General features: G+C 40.5%; 1 protein-coding gene across 6 annotated transcripts in view; it reads right to left on the reverse strand.

Moving 5' to 3' along the window:
• Positions 1 to 16,539, reverse strand: part of LOC111264990 (tolloid-like protein 1) — a 115,912-nt gene that overhangs the window by 63,184 nt on the left and 36,189 nt on the right. The gene's annotated exons all lie outside the window — the stretch shown is intronic.

Below are 16,539 nucleotides of genomic sequence, written 5' to 3' on the forward strand. Positions count from 1 at the left end.
ATAATATTTTAGTCCTGCGATTGGCTCCAGCTCAGACTTACGGATCTACTATTAGATATTCGTCAGCTAATTAGAATGTGTACACATAGAAATTGTCCAGCGTCCATCGTTCTTTTTCAACTTTGTTATTTGACAGTACCGATTATGTTAGTGATCGGGTGGAGTGACTATGAAATCATCTGAAATTATGTAAGTGCCCGTATTGCATACAATACAATAAATAGGAAAGCGTTAACAGTAAATAAACATATATATACATATATGTGTGTGTGTATAACTTCGTTTCAGGCTTCTGAAGTTGGATGAATCGCTGGCCCATTCTGATCTGTTGATCTGGGCGTAGATTACTGTCAGATTTGAGTCTCAAATTTTCCAGATTGCCCTAAAAATGCTGAGGTTAACCTAGCTCACACAGCCATAGCACACTAACGTATATCTATTTATACTCATGTCTGTCTCGAAAGCGATATAGTCAAATTCGTACTTTTGGCGTTCGTGAACTAAAAGGAAATCATATCCATTTCCGATAGTCGTTGAGTCCAGGTTTATCTTATGAGCTCTCTGTGGTATACATTTTCCCAAGAACAGATCATAAATACGAAAGAGTGCGCCGATTAAACTAGTTCACCCGTTAACGCCCAACTGCATACGTTATTATCTTCGAGGCCGAGTATCATGAGACTTGTTTTTCACGCAAATTACAAACGATGGCTGTTAAACACGTCCCAAGGTAGCTTTTCTGTGCTTTTTTTTCACCAGACCCTGCTCATTCTGCTACAATTTGGATGTATAGGTCTTTGACAAAACGAAATTAACGTACGCTTATGGATAAAAGGGCTAGATAGCTGTGTTTGGAAATACTGCAACCCAAGACGGACGCAAACATTTCTATGGACGCTTTGATATGAAATATTCGTATTGAAAAAACGTATTCGTTACTCTATCCAAAACCAAGATTTACTCAAGGATTTTGAACGAGAAGAGTAATAGCTTTGTCGGAGAAACTTCCGGCGTCGTTATGGTCGATGCGTTGGCGTCCACTACTTGTTATGCCCGCCTCTCGCCCTCTGTATCACCGTTTTATGTTTACTTTGTTGGTAACAGGTGAAAGTAGAGGCTGACGCCGTAATAGAGGGAATAGTCTATTCCTTCATTTCGTAGGACAATGATAAAGCCTTAATTAACAAGTATTTATTGAACACAAGTAGGGCAACATTTTTGTGCAAGCAGGTACGGCGGTTGTGTCTATGCTAGAAAACGTCGAAGTTCTTCATAAGCTTTATTATAAACGAATGCGCTTTTTTGCCACACACACACACGCACGTGTCGAGTGGGAATAATAATAATAATAAAAATGAAGTGTCAAACCTCGTAGAACACAAATCTATCTCGTTTATAGGTCTACAACAATTCTACTTTATTAACCCAACATTTAATTAATTCGGGTAGTTCTGCTCGTTTATTTCTTACCGCATATTGCCCCTGAATAACACTAGAAGGCCGAGCGGTCGTTACGCAGCAAAATGGTTTGTTTAACAGAACAAGTGCAGGAAGTAAACAAAGCTGGTTCTATCTCAGGTCCCACCGGAATAGAATGACTCGAATAACGTTCGCGTACGTTATACGAAACTCTTACCAGTCGATCATAAGCCAAAGCTTTGTGTCTTGTTTATATTAAATAAAGCTCAAAAGAGTAGCGCGTCTTATAAAGCCATGGATGAGTTCATGTATCGGATATACCGCACAAACGAATTTGGGATAAGCACTCCCCGAAAAGTGAGGGAGCTATTTCTTATTCCAACGCTTTCTAGGCATAGCGCATAGATCGTGGGCGAGCAACTTGTGCTTGAACGTGTACTGAGTACGTGTCCGTGCAAATCCAGGAAAATTTATTGTGCTTCTAATAGGGTTGACAGCGAACATACTTCGTTTAGTTCATTCACTTTAATTGGATAATTAAGTTGGTGGCCCATTATTTTGAAGTGCGGCAGACCTTTATCAGCGTGACAAACTTCCGTCGCGCCAGTCAATGATTGTACCACAGTAGCCCATTGAAGACTAATTGAATTATAACAAGGTTCCATACTTCACCCGTTCGAATATTTGGCAATACATTGTATAGACTTACTTATATTGGATCGAACCGCTTTTCTCCTCGACATACGGATCAACCGTGCAAAGCTTTATTAATAATATCCGAACAATATTCTATGCTTTGGTTTAGTGAACCTTTAGAGTTCGCTGAATTGAACGCAAAGTCCAAATCGGTGGGGACCCTTATAGCTATTCCTTATGTTAGTACGAAGCTCAAAGGCATTTACTTTACTTACAATGTGTACGAACGCATCGGATCTCGTCTGTCCTAGTCAGCTGAAATTCGCATACACATCAGCGATTTTAGTGACGCGCTTTTTTGCTAATGCGGCAGTAAAGGTCAGTAGGAGCAGTCTCGCTCATTGTTTCCTACGCGAAGGCGCTACAACTGAGTTCATCATTTTCGACAGCTTGTAGCGTACGCTACGGTCGGCAGCGCATTTTCGAAAAAGCGATAGCTTTTTCCACCTGCGCGGCAAAATTTAAACCGTGAAAGCTATTCTCATTCATATGTGCGGCTATGTATTGATTCAAGAGGCACTTGTTCCCTAAGGAAATGAGTGGTCCGTTTCATTTGTATGGTTATACAAGATAACGTCATTTACTGGCGATAAAAACTGCACTGACTAATGTTGGCCCGCGTAGAGCTCTGCGCATACTTATTTAAACATAGGTTAGATCATCATTATTGTCAAAGTTATTACAACGCCAACTTGCAGTTGAGAATTAACTGATAGAAATTTATTAGCTTTTTTTTTAATGGAATTTACTCTTTTTTAGAAGCATGATTCAAGAGAGCTCCACCAAAAAGGTCGTATATAAGAGGGAACTTGAAAACCCTAGGTTTGAACCCGAAAGATAAGTTCTAGTAAAGCCCTGAAAAAGCAGAAAACTAACGAGCCTGCTTTTAAATAGTTCGTTTTCTGGCTGTACATAGTCATAGACGCTTTTTATTGCAGACTTACTAAAGCCATATTGTGATCGGTCGTAGCAAATAGCCCAGAACATTCGAGGTCAGGTATATGAAATTAACGCCCGACATATTTCAATGGTTCGTTTAACTAGAACCGTGTTTATTCATTTGCTTCCATGCTTAACTTGATGGGGTTAATAATGTTTTATGAAAAAGTTGTTGTGTGCGGGAAATATCCATAGGGTTCAGTAAAACAAAGATATTATTCCCAGATACCTTCTCACCTAATTTTTTCCGTCTAACAATACTACTTATCGATGAATATTAGTTACGATGTTTGGTTACGGTACATGGTACGTACGATAATGGCAACGTTAGCCTCAAACGTATTGTAGAAGACTGCTTGCATTATGACAAATTCCGTTTTAGTGGTAGATATAGGGATCAGTTCAAATGATATAATTTATCTAGCACAAAGCGCGTGATTTTTGTATGTAGTTACATAATAGTACTTAATGGCCTTAAATATTGTTAATTATATACTTGAGTGCGGACATTTGCTGTTTAATTAAATTTCAGTGATATAATCTGCATGCACTGTTCTCCGAATATAGAGTATACTAGACAGCAATAAAAGTTGACATAGATAGCCAAATTGGCGATTTCAATGGGCTGACTAGTATTACCCCATCAATGCATTTGCTGGAATATAGCCTATAGTTGTCTGCTCGCTGTCTAGTCAGTAATACTAAGAAACGTCCTTTACTATTACCCTACTTAAATATCTTATAATTGAAATACAGTTAAAAGATTTTATAATAATAAATCAGAGCTAATATTTGCTATGCATGTTTAACTTGACATTTCTTTATACTACTGAAACCTAGTGCTGTCAATCTATAAAAAAAAAACGCCTAGCTAATAATCGAAATCTAGCACGCCTGGAGCTGGGCTCCTTTACAGAGAAAGTGATTCCCTTCGACATATTTCATATTAGCCCTATTCGCGATCCCTGCAAAGATATATATCTACGATAGAGTTTCCCGCAGGTCCAATAAACGTGGCTATCTTTCTGTTCAGCAATGATGCTCCATCAGTACGTCTCGAGGAGCTGATATCAGGTTCAGGGTGGGTTAATCTGGGCACGCATCTAAGTCTTTTACAACGATGGTGGTCCGCTGAAGGTGCAGTCCGCTACAGCCTGTAGGTCGTCACTAAACTTCTACGCGAGGGTCATATTGCCCTCTTTGTCACTGGATCGCACATAAGCCGCCACAAGCTGTATTCTGGAGCCGCACAAGGCCATAGCGTTGTCTCCTACATGCCGTGAGATTAAGTCAAACTCTATGATTGTAAAACACTGAGACCCCGACACTGAGATGGCTGCGGCCCGTTCCCTTTTGCTCAGGGCAGTGGACGAAGTGAAACCTCGATAAGCCGAAGGGGACCGGTTTCCCAGATCTCCGTGAGCACAAGAACATAGGCTCCACCCCAGGCTTTCGGTGCAAGTAGCGTTAATATAGAGGCGTCGTTGCACCGAATGACCTTTGGAGTTTCTTACGGTTTTCGACCCGACCTCTTCACTGAAACCGCTTTTGCGATTGACTGGGAAATATGGAAGTGCTGTTTCTGAGCATTATCTGTGTTATCAGCGCGATCAAGGCCTGATCCAGAATATCTTCGATTATGGGTGATGGCGGGAATTGCGCCAATCTCATGGGGGGTGCTGACATGCCATTAAATCGATCTGGATAACGAGGAGTCTTTTTTGAAGGTCTGGAAAGGTGACAACTTTCCGGTGCGCTACATACGGAACTGTTCTGTATTATTGCACTCAGACCGGCAGACTGTACTATTAAGTGTTGCGTGGCGGGTTAGCGACGCTTCAGACGTGTCTTTGCTACTCGTCTGCACACCTACCTTCGGAATCCTCCTGATTCTTACCACTGAAAGAAAACCAATTCGCCTTGCGATGATATATATGCACTATCTTCTTAGCTAAATCACCCCTATCGGCCTCTCTCAACGACTTAAGACTGTGTGACTGCTTGAGGTACAATAGCGAAAAGGACACTTCCCTATGCTGCTGTTCGGGCAAGTGCTTCATTAGCGGCTTTGCAGTTCGATTAAAAGAGGGGAATAGATAAGACATGCAACTCGGATTCTGGAGCCCTTCAGTTTCGTAGCAAACGACTCAACTGCGGCTATGAATTTGTCCTTGCCAAACTCCGTGCGCTCATGGTAGCCCGTCTGTAGGAAACATTTCATATTTATCAGGAATAAACACCGAACAACATTTGTAATATAAGTCGATTGTAGTGCATACAGATAGTATCATACCAACCAAGGTTGCTTTCGATTTCTCGCTATAGCACGCCCGTACATATTCGCGTTGTATCTGGTGAAGATGACAAATCAAAAGTATTTTCCAGAGATATTTTTTCGTAGAAGGCGTTTGAACGAGCTCTAAAAGACTACCACGGAGCTATAAATTGACAGTTTGTTGAGTGCCAAGTAATTATCCGGTGATATTATTGTGTCACAGTCAGACACACGCCAATGGCAAAGTATGATGATGTAATTATTTATATAAATAAATAATATAAGGAGCACTATTTCTGTCAAAATTATGCAGAGGCTGGCGCGGCGGGCAAAGGGCATTTTCGAGAACGGTTCATTTTTTTATGAATCGAATTTTTTTCAAAATTAGAAAAGGAAAAACATATGTCTGTCAAATTAACACTGCTGGCCCAATTCTGTGCTGTTTGATCTAGATCTACTTAGATTCGAGCTTTACAATTCACTTGGTACAAGAGCGATTTTGTACTCAACCTAGTACGGGACCATTTTTTTTCGACTGAGAACTAAACAGTTGGACGGTATTAGAGGCTACGAGCACTATTTTACCAAGAGAAACCGGTATGCACTCTGTTCTGTCGTAGAAGAAACGAGATCTTACAGCCGTACCCCGTACTTCGATCGAAAGAAAATCGTAGTGGTCACTGAAAGGCAGTTTCCTAGCGCACAGATGACTTTCCACTCTGCATAGCTGGGCTAGCTGTTTGCATTGCCGTTCAAAGGCTGCAGACTTACGATGGGCCTGAACATCACCCTTCAAATCGCCAAATCCGCTATGGGCGTACACTATTTTATGAGTGAGATCACAAATCAACTAATTAGAGAGATCGACCATTTACAAGTCTTTTTATAAACAATTCTTAATCTTCATCTTTATTTTATCTCTACTTAGCTCTGGAATCAATGGATACGGAACCTTACGAATCGACTTCTTGATTTTGCCTCCTGGTCTTACGCCAACAGAGTTAAACAAATAAGATGGTGCATTAAGTGAGAAATACGAATTGCAAAACTACTTAGAGACTAAACTTAATATTTAATAACGGCCATTGCCATTACACATTGCCACTGAAATGTGGCCTCTGGGGGCCTATGAGCGTTCCTCTCGTGCTTGAACAGACAGGGAAGCCCCTCTAATTGAGTTCTTCGAAAATCCGTCATGCGGCATCCTTGTACCTCCCGAAGTCAAATCTAATATGTGAAACGTACATAGGGTCCATCGAAAGTGCATACATGAGAACAACTTTATTTGAAGATGTACGTGTACGTTTGCTAGTAGAGCATAAAGTCAGTTTGATTTGAAGGAACTTTTTTTTTTTATCCCTTATTAGTATCAAAACGGATCTGATCAACAGATGATTCAGCACGTATGCTGATATGATACTCGCGCAGGTGCATCCTTAAAGGAAATTTTTAGAATACCATCAATTGGAGGAGTACAAGCAGCTCAGGATGCCGTTGCAGACACTTAGAAACACCTTGTTTTATATGGATCAGTAAAACAGCTCAGTCCCGTTGCCTGCGAAGCTGTGTATGGGAATTTGAATTTAATAGTTGAATGCAGTTCCTAGAACACTTATATTTTAATAAAGCTATTTATGTTTTTTTGAGACAAGCGCTTGCCGATATCATACATTTTTCGTTGATATCATGTTTATTTCTTCATCATGAAGTGACTTGTTTCTTTATAGGTCTTTTTTTAATTAGGATTTAAACATTTATTAAAGTCTACCTTTTTGTAATTTCAGGTTTGAACGATTTCAATATAGCGGATGCTTGTGCGAATGATATTTCAGAGTTAGCTCTTTATAGCTTAACTTTTTACGTTTTTTAAATTTTATTTTATACTTTCGTGGAAGCAACTGTTTCTGCTCAGTGGTCTAACGACGCCTGCATTTTAACCGTCCTCCTCGTGGCCTTTTTTCTTCACCGGCAAAAGTCGCGCAAAACTTTGGCACTCGCAATACATTCATTCGATACACGGTGGAACCTTTTCAAGAGTTTCCAACAGTCCCACAGCCTTCAACTTCTGCGATTCTCTATTTATGTGCCTGTGGTGATGAAACTCATTTTGAATTACCCGCCCCCACCCAAACTAACCGTAATGGAAGCGCTGACATTAAATATTAACTACTAAATAATTGCATACCTTATTGCTGAGTTATGCTTGGCTCCTTTACGAACTCAACCATTGAAATAAAGCCAGTTAGTTCATGAAATGAAAGACTGCTCAGTAAAAGTATGGCGTCATTATAATTTAAGATGTGTTCCCTTAAAAGCATCAAACGTATTTAAAATGCCTTGGTTGTTCTAGGGTATTCTGTATCTCGACACTAAAACGACGTTAAGCGGAACAATAAAAAGCGCAACTGCGGCCACGGAGCGGTCGACACCTAAACCCTACGAACCAGCGAGCGTTAAATAATATGCCGCACAAAAAAATAATTAACAAACGAGCTCTGTAAGAACTTCCTTTAGCGTTTAAGCAGGCGACGGTGGCGGAAACCTAACGACCAGATAAAATATTTTCATAACAGTAATAAGTATCATTATTATAATAATAACAACAACACCACCGCGACTCATCTCGGCGTAAATTGCAGTGCATCAGTGTTGCTAGAAGCGATACGCTTATTAAAATAAGTGTAATTTGGAAAAACTGGCGAAGAAGGGCTTCAAAGGTATTGGATTCAACGGAATTCAACGGAACAAATGGTCAAGTCAGAAGTAAATGACGCACTAAAGTAAGTATAGACAGTATACTGTAGATTATCTTCAGCGATTGACAATGTTTCCGTCAGGCTTCGCTGTGGACTTCAGCAGCTTTTTGTAACCAAGCCGAGGAAAGCGTTCAAGGATTCTGGAAAGTTACAACAAATCGTTATTACTCCAAAACAATCTAGAGTTGTACAAAACGGGCAACTCTCTCCTCAGTCATATGTCATCGATATATATGTTGTGCCGAAAAACACATGTATATTCTTCAATAGGCGTAATTTATTCTTTTGACGTATCTAGCAACTGAGTCATTGACGAGGGGTAAACGAAAAATCAAATGCGAACTATCGAGAAGGACTGAACGGCGGAGAAAAGCACCCTCACGCAGCAGTCGACGATTGTTCAGCTTGCACAGGGTCAAGGGGGATAGGGGCAAGTGCCGGCAGCGAACGATGGGAGTACGAGAAGGGCACGCGTTCGTTAAAGTGTTTTCTTAGGATGATAATGTTATTCTCTAATGGATCACCGCAGCCCAGCTGGGCCCCATCGCTTCCATTAAAACCCAAACTTCCGATGCTGTTTACCCGGTGTGCTTTTGTTGTTTCGGGCTATATGGTCGGCGGCGACGTCTGTGCATCAATTCGCACTTAGCTCTTGGAGCAGCTATCACTTCTCTTTGCTGGGCTTCGCGTGCTCATCGCTTTCTGAAAAACAATGCCAATCTGAGGACTGTGAAGCTCCACTGGGCTCTTCACTTTGTCCTATGAAGATCAGGCAAACAGAAGCGGTTATTTGTTCACATGATTAGCATCGGATTATTTAATTTACATGTATATTTTTTTAGCGCAGCTGAATCAGCGCTGGAATATCGGTAGCAATCCGTTGTTGACGAATACTCGAAACGCAGTAGACATGAATTATTTTATTGTTTGTACTATTGATTTGATCCATGTGTAAGGAAACAGACATTATTCCGGTTTAGATATAAATTGACCTATTAATATTACGACCGTTGCCTTTCTGTTTTGCCAAAAGAAAAACACTGACATCCCCGTCATAACAATGTGTTCGCCAGCTTGAACTTGAACAGTTCATGCTCTACACTCACTCACAGAAACGTTTCTGTTATCCAAAGCTGTTCTTATTTCGCTACCCCCATATTTTACAGTTAACCATAATGCGAATTATGATTACCAGCGACGTCTCTTAGGTACGACCTTGATATATTGGATAGAAAGATGGCGTCCAGAATGTATGCAGAATATGTCCATTGTCATAACGTAAAAGATGTTATATCTGACGAGTATTATCTTAGAAATATCAAATTGTACAAAATATCCTAAGCTAATATTCCTAGAATAGACAAATCGTAATAAGCTTTAATGAGTAACGTAAGTATAACCATAGTTAGCTCATGTGGCTCTTCAACATGTACTAAACTAAAGAACAACATTATAAAGTCTACAGTTATATGTCTATATAATATATGTCCGTTCCAGTGTTGGCAGGCCATACTGGCTATGACTAGCGGCGTTATCTTGGCCAGGTAGTCCTTGAAGCTTGTAGTTCGAATTCTTCCAGCAATTGATACCCACTTAGATTAGTGGGCATATAAATCTTAGTAATCTAAAAGTCTTCCAAATGATTAGAAGCAGGTCACATGCATTCTGTTAAGGAAACATACATGAATATTTTTCTATTGTTTGTCAAATTTACCAATAGACTAGCCCTTATTGCATTGATGTTATGTCGCAAAAAGAACATGGCTAACTTTCACATCCGTATCTAGCAAGCGAGTATCAACATAGCCTACCTTTCTCTTGGACCTTCGAAGTCAGTGTCCAGCTCAGGAATGTCGAGGGTATTTTGCCGATATGTCCACTTTTCCAAGCAGCTATCTGACATCCGATTGTTTCCCCAAAGCTTTTCCCCTATAGCCCACGTTTCTACAGTACACCCTTTTTCTCTGCTATTTCTCTTAATGGCGAACCTTCGTATACCCCATGAAGGGATGAAGCTCTTATCTCCTAACGCCTCAACCTAACACTGTTCCTTTGTCTCTTATAAAAAGCTCTGCACAACTACTTCTGCTGATGCTATGCAGTAAACAGCAGCAAAGCAGTGTAGGAAAATAATAAACCCAACCACTGTCAGCTTATCTTCTCCATTCCTCTTTAGTACTTAGTGTGTGTGTATCGGAGTGTTTTGGTGTGCTTGTATCTTTGTGAGATTTCCACTATCTGGAACTAGTCGCTACGCTCTCTGACCGATACGCGTAATGCAGGTTAACACCAGCTTCGGCCGTTGCCGACAAACATGAATCAATAGCAAAACAAAGGATGAGTATCTGGTGACTATGGGCGTCTGCACACGGGCACGCCGGTTGTAACGATACTTATAGACAACCTTATGATCTATTACTTCCTACACAACGCCTATGCATAGTAACCTCACCGTACCAGGGCCCGACAGCGTCTTCGAAAAAAAACAGACCATTTGATAGTATAAAATTATTTCCAAGTAAACGCTCGCAAATAGACACATGAGAGAGGAGACGACCGCCGCACCGTTCGCGAACCACAAGTGACTCTGGAGTTGAGCTTTAAGCTTTCCGCCGTAGAGGGAGGTGGTGTAGATATATATATATCAACGGTGCGTGAAACGGAAAAAAAGTTTGGAATACGAGAAGCGTAGAGAAGTTTGGCCAAGTTCAAGCTAGGATGCGCAGCAGCTATGGAGTCCGTTGGCCGTCTGTCTTGCTTCGTCTTTATCGCTTTCTTCAGTGTGCCTTTTTTTTCGCTCTCTATATTCATTAGCCCTTCGCTTTAACGCGGGCCTCACTGTTTTTTCGCAGTTACCTCGCTAGAAAAGATGAATGAACATACGCTACTAGAAGCGAATGAATAGTACGTCTAAGACCGAAGCTAGGAAAAGGGATCTAGACGATAAATGAGATGGTTAGTGGTCCTCTGATGAATGAGAAATTCTGAAAAGGAGGTACGTTGGCTTGCTCATTGTCCCATAGTTCAACGTGCTGCTACCCATCCCCCTTGGATCGCTTCCAGGTGGAAAAAAAAAAGCGTAAAGAACGAATTTTTCGTTTGGACAATCGGCCAAAAGCCAACGGCCTGATCATCGTCGGGACAGATGAGTGACGAAGCATATGAGCGGGCGCGTCTGTGGGAGATGTGGAAGTGACAGAGTCAACGAAAAGAAATATGCGCTATAGCTTCCCTTTTGGGCCACTGCTGCTAGGATCTATATGGATAAGGTAGACAAAAAACTGTATAACGACAACTTCAGAATAGTAGTTTCCATCACAGAAACCAAAACGATAAAAATTGTACATTTTGTATTGTATATTGTATTTATAGAAAGACACACTATCGAAGGCTTAGGTAACCCTTCGGTTGTTAAGCAGTGCATAAATACCATGCAAATATCTTGTCCTGATTGCAAGTATATCACATTTGCTGACTATGCGGGATGACTACTATACGATCAATTAAAGAACAGGTCAGATTGGTTTAGTACCTAAGCGAACGTGCCTTTACAGGATATGCGCACCCAAAAAATAGGCTGGCCCTGGAGTTAAATGCTGGAACGCCACCGTTACCGACCGTATGTTAACTATATTTCATTGTTCATGTCTACCTAATCTATTTTCTAGCCAATTTTATGGTACTTCGTCAAAGCGAACGATTATGCGTCGCTTCGTTCTCACTGAATCGGGAGCTGCTGCGATAGCTAACGCCAGATACCTGTTCGATAGCTACTGTATTTACATATTTATTTACTCTTCCAACGAGTTTCTAAGGTTCTCTCGCTTATCGAATATATACATATATTAACTATTTTTTATTTAACTAGACCTCGTTGGACTATTTGAATGTTTTGCGCAATGCCGCTGCTTGATAGTTCACCTGAATACGACACAGCAGTCGAACGAAAAGGAACGAGACAATCATATGCATTTCACTGTGGATGTGTGTGTTGTTTTTTGTGAGCCGTTTTAAATGATACCTGGTTCTTGTTGGATGAGTAAAAATAACGTTTTATATGACTAATGTTGCTGGTACCCCTAGCGGTGTAAGGAATTTTATATTGTGGTCTATAGATGTTCTGGATTATTTTTGTTGAGCGTACCGTATTCCCCGCCTATCTATTATCCGGGTAGTTAATGTCAGTGTGATAAATAATTTAGATATTTGATAATGTTAGGCGAGGCTTTATGGGAGAGTTTGAGAAGGCTCTTATAGGCGCTGACACGGACTCGTTCATTATGAAGCCCCTTTGGGAGCATTTACAACAACGTGCGTAGTATCTTGTACGAGGTAGATGGTTTGGACCATTGTAGGCGTTATTTGCGATATTCACGAAGTAGACCCCTGTTTGTTGCCGGACACCCATTGAATATACTCATCTAACAGCAAATAACGTATTATGTTATTGAGCTAATATAAATGTGGGTCCATAAGTTAACCAGTTCAGAGTGCTAGTTAAACGAACAGTAACGAAAACTTATGCTTCTTAGCAGAAGTTGAATGTGAATAGTAGTCTTGAACCGTGTGATTAAACGAAATTATCATTTTATGCTGTGTTTCTACTGTACAGAACAGATTGGCAAACGGTTACCTTAATGGAAGAGCGAGGATTCCGTCGACAGTTTCTCTGGTGCTTCGTATTTTTAATGAATAGCCACGAACGCATAGCTTAAACTTCTCGTCAGAGCTCTACAATCGCTAATTGACACCAACAAAAGCCAATGAGATAGAAATAGCTAGGTGCGTTTAACTAAATACCCTATTACGCTCCTAACATCAAATGCTTAGAAAACTTACGATAGCACTGCTTTTCTAAATGTTCTTTAATATAATATATGCTTTTTAGATACTATTTAACGAGACAGTAAACGAAAGGCGAAGAGCATGCGTTTCGCTGCATGTGATGCAGACGAACTTTCAAACTAAACAAACCCAAGGCAAGTCAACCGGTAGTCTTGGCAAGGTAAAGCTTTTTGTCACACTTTCAGAGCAATACTGAGCTCTACATCGCATCGACCCACGATCGATCCGTCATTTGCACGCCTTAAGCATAACTAGTTACATGTGCCAATACGGTTTACACCAACTTGTCATGATATCAGAAATATTGGCTGTAAATGTATATCTATTTCGTTGAGCACTGCTCTGTACTAGTAGGTGGAATAATGAGAATACGCAAATCGGATACGTTACCATAACAGTACGTACTTGGGCTAAATCGCCGGCCACATCATGGAAGCCGTTACGCCACGTAGCTCAGGACCCTCTAGCAGCCGTACGGGTAGCGGTAGTTGTAGTAGCGGCATGATAGTAAAATACAACGGTAACGTGTTTGATTGCAGACCTTACGGATAGTGTGAGGCAGATGCTAAGTACTGACACAATGTTTGATGCAATGCTTTGTGGCGATTTCGGACGTAAGATTCGAGACTATAGCATAATAAACACATTTACATATATAAATACAAGGATTTTTTCGTGTCTACGTCTCGGACGTCCACATCTATGTCTACCGAAAAAAAATGGCTTTGCAGCGTCAATTTTGTGTTCCGCCAACAACGCAACTAAAGACCCAGAAAAACCTACTCACACGAGACAAGTTCGACTCCGAACTCCCTTGCACCCTTCTAAACCACACAACTAAGCTTTACCACAGTTATGATAAATATGACGTCTTACTACGCTGTGGTAGTCGGGGCGTTCGTAATGGGGATGGTGGCAATGGTGGTGTGCCCCCGTCTAAGTACAACGCTCCTCGCCTCCTTCGCGTTCTCTCGCCATCTGGTTTTCATACTTTCATTTGGATTATTCTGCCTCCGTACTCTTCTGGCTGATCCGTCGCTCGGATAGTCAATTTTATTCTACCGTTCAGTAGTCGGTGAATGTAGGACACGTAGTTGCCATTAGGCAACCAGTGAGGCGTCGATTCCGCCTCGCTAGACCAGTCAGTGTCTAGTCAGCTATTGAATGGTCCTAGGAAATGAATCAGGATATTTTCAGTTGTTACTGGTTTTGATGGCTGCGCGCAAGGCGTAAGACATGGTGGCAGCAACGTCGAAAGCGTCTCACCAAGACAAAATTGGGAATAGATTGAGACGGCTGAGACGTTATCATCATAACGTTGGCTTTCTCAGTCCCGTCTCTATTGAGACTATGACTTTGCTAGCGAAGGTCAAACCATACGGTATTACTATTCGCGATAATAATTACTTTCGCTTGAAACCCTCGTTTAATGTGAAGGCTTAAGTTGCAGTATACGTTAGTATCTATTGAAGGGATACACAGACCCTTCAACTTTTTTATGCTTGTTACACAGAATTCACTAATTTCCTCTAAGGAAGCATTAAGAAGCTTTTAATTGGAAAAATGATCTCCATTAAGAATTATATGACGCTGAGGTATAATCTTTTTTCAACTGTTTTCAATAGAGACACTATACATGTTACGGGTAAAGCCTGATCCTACCGTTTCTATCATTCTGATCGCTTTTTTTTACCACAATCATCCCACTTCATCATTACAAGCCGTAAACAAATTAACTTAAAGGTAAGATTTTTCATTGCAATTTTGTGTGCTTTATACCAAGAACGTCTTTTCCTTCCTTCCTTCCTTCCTTCCTTCCTTCCTACGTGCGTTTCTTCCTTTAGCAGCGGTAAAGCTATTTAGTGTTATTTGGTTAGTACTTGACTATGTCTACCACAACGCAAACAAAACAAAAGGAATTGCTCTCGTCTTTATAATCTTAACCCGAACTCTTAACGGGCTCCAGTTTGTCTCAACCGATGAAGCGTAGAAGGGAATGCGATATAATGAAAATACTTCGAAAAACAATAATGGGAGCGACTTGTGTGGATAATAAAGGATCGCGAATAAAGTGTTTGTAGTCCTTTGAGTGTTCTAAGTGTTGCAAATTTTATGTTCAGTACAGCTGTCAGACATTGCATCCGACGGCTGACTGGCAGCACGACAAACAAAGTCTGCGTCCGGATCTGGACCTTTCAGCTTTAGCAGACAAGTACGCTAACTTCTACGCCGTCCAGGGAACCCTTTGAGTGCACTAAGCGGTGTTTTTGCCTTCTCCAACACGTAGTCTTCAAGCAACATTGTACCAATGGATAGTGGGTTGAGCGCATCATAAATTCAAAACTTATCTTTCAATAATTTCTACCATCCGATCCCCACGTACAGTTCGCTACGTTAATCATCGGTAGTTCTCATTACGCAGAATGAAACACCTATTTTTTGCATTGCACATAGATAAATATCATAAAATGGACGCTAGGTAAAATCTCGCGTGTTATTAACGTCAGAGTAAGACCTTATATTCAGACGACCGGCAAGGGACGCACGGCAATAACCTGGTACCTAATAGTGACAGACATGACTCGGATCATTCAAACGTAGATGGTAGCCTAAGGCTCCGGACCAAACGTATGGCAACATAACCATCTTCTACGATGTGTAGCCGGCCTAAGAGCAACCATACCAGTCTCTATGGCAGATTCGCTGTGATTATTTTCGGGCCTTATTGGCGTTTATCACTTCATTGATCCATTTTCCAGTAGCGTGTATCTGCGGAGCTATCCAGATACGCTTTTACAATGTAGATATATTTACAGGTTTTCTATTGAGCAAAATACTCTTTGTTGCTATCGCTGTTACAATCTGGTTACCTTCACAGATTTGTCTATAGGTTATCAACAAGCGAGTCAGAACTATAGCAGCTATACCTGCCCGTGACGCTTACTGGATTAGTTCTTTTTGATCATGTCGGAAGATGTTTTAACTGCAGATTAACATAGCTAACTATAGTTTCCCTATCCTGTAAGCTCCATTCAAGCTTCCATATTAAAGGAAATTAAAAATAGAGGCGATAGGGACAATTTTGTAGGTTTGCCCCCCGGCCTCTTGTTTATCAATTGCTCAATTCGAACAAATAGTGTAAGTAAAATAATATCTAGCAGCATCTTAGTAATAATTATCAATCCAATCTGAATCATGTCGCCTAGCTTGTTGTCTCCTTTGCCAAATGTTTAGTATCCTCCGAATATGGCAAATATAATATAACTCATTGTTGAAATAATATGATCTTGCGAAACGCCTATTATCGTTTATATACATATACATATATATATATATATATATATATATATATACATTTTAGCTACTATTGACTTAAGAATTCATGCAATACAGATTCGTTTTATGTTTCTCTTTCTAGCTTGTTGTGATTAAAAAGGACTTCGGTCGTTGCGATGATAAAATAATTGTGCTCCAATGAACGTGTATTTACGTTGTACTTACTATATGCCTACTCCGTAATCAGCTGCCCAAGTCCTTTTGCTTACTTAAGAGGATTATACTGTGGAGATGTAATTTTATATAAATAAATTCGTTTATCTTAAAGGGCAA

The sequence above is a fragment of the Varroa jacobsoni genome, unplaced genomic scaffold, assembly GCF_002532875.2.
Source record: "Varroa jacobsoni isolate VJ856 unplaced genomic scaffold, vjacob_1.0 scaffold_921, whole genome shotgun sequence".
Taxonomy (NCBI): domain Eukaryota; kingdom Metazoa; phylum Arthropoda; class Arachnida; order Mesostigmata; family Varroidae; genus Varroa; species Varroa jacobsoni.